The sequence below is a fragment of the Prosopis cineraria genome, unplaced genomic scaffold (genome assembly GCF_029017545.1).
Source record: "Prosopis cineraria cultivar Desert tree isolate PC_DT_omini unplaced genomic scaffold, ASM2901754v1 PC13, whole genome shotgun sequence".
Classification (NCBI taxonomy): domain Eukaryota; kingdom Viridiplantae; phylum Streptophyta; class Magnoliopsida; order Fabales; family Fabaceae; genus Prosopis; species Prosopis cineraria.
Genome location: NW_026555344.1, coordinates 34,902,356 through 34,903,673, shown reverse-complemented (window position 1 = coordinate 34,903,673; position 1,318 = coordinate 34,902,356).

Sequence of the window (1,318 nt, the reverse complement as noted above, 5' to 3'; positions counted from 1 at the left end):
TCAAATGAGGTTTGAGAAAGCTCAAACTCACTTCTTGGCTATAAAACTTCTACAATCAAACCAAAATTCAGCCCAAAGTTATCAATAAAAATAACCCCAATAATTCTCAATTTCCAAAGATTAAATTGGGGAGGAGGAAGAGAAATCAAGCCAACTAACATACCTCACATCAATATTTGGAGGCTCATAAACCTTGGATTTTTGGCCAAAAGCCCTCATGACCTCACCCATATGCTGCTCTTCAGTTCTCAAATCATAAACCCTTGTTTCTATCTGATTTTTGTGTTTTAAAAGGAGGTTGTCCATACTATGAGTTTCATTTGGGTACTTTACTTTTCCATTTGAAATATAAATTTACACTTTTGAAAAGTCTAATATTGTTTGGTTAATAAATTTCACCCACATTAATTTTTGAAAAAGTACATTCAAATAGTTATGAAGTAAATTTTCAAAAGGTGATGGATTTGAACTTTTGAAAAGCATTCAACCTTTTTCATTGATATTTGATGATCTCTACATTCAAATGCTTTGGTTTTGTACAAAAGAAGAATTAAAAATCAAGATTGATTATAAAATAATCCTTACTTGGTAGAACTAGTAAGTCAAAGTGTTTGGTTAATATGATTTTGGTTTTTTTTAATATAGGTAAAAAAAATACATTGGTAATTTTTCAATGTTAATATATATTGAAAGTGTTTGGTTAATATGATATTTTGGTTTTTTATATAGGTAAAAAAATACATTGGTAATTTTCAATGTTAATATATATGGAAAGTGTTTTGGTAATATAATATTTTGGTTTTTTTATATAGGTAAAAAAAATACATTGGTAATTTTTAATATTAATATTATGTTGAAATATATATTATAGATTTTTTTTTCAACAAATCAAACTTTACATTTTTTATTCTTGCATATTAAATTTTATGTTATTTAAAAATTTTGTCAGATTTTTTAAACATTGTTAATATATTTTATTTGTATACCAAAAAATTAAAAATATCATAAATTAATGCCCTTCTTAGTAATTGTATATTTAAAAAACTATTTCATTATATATAATTTAAAAAAATTGTAATTTTTCAAACTAAATTTTAAAAAAAATTATTTAAATATAAATTTTTATTGTAATAACTGATTTTATCAATAAAATTTTTAATAAGTAGACTTTTGATAAGTTAAAAACTAAATACACATCACGTGTGACACCGGATGACCACGCGCAAATATCCAGCCTTTTTGACTAGTCAACGCTAGGCAGTGTCTAAAGCTGGACGCCTTCAATGTTGTTCCCATCTGGTGCTGGGCGCCAACAGAG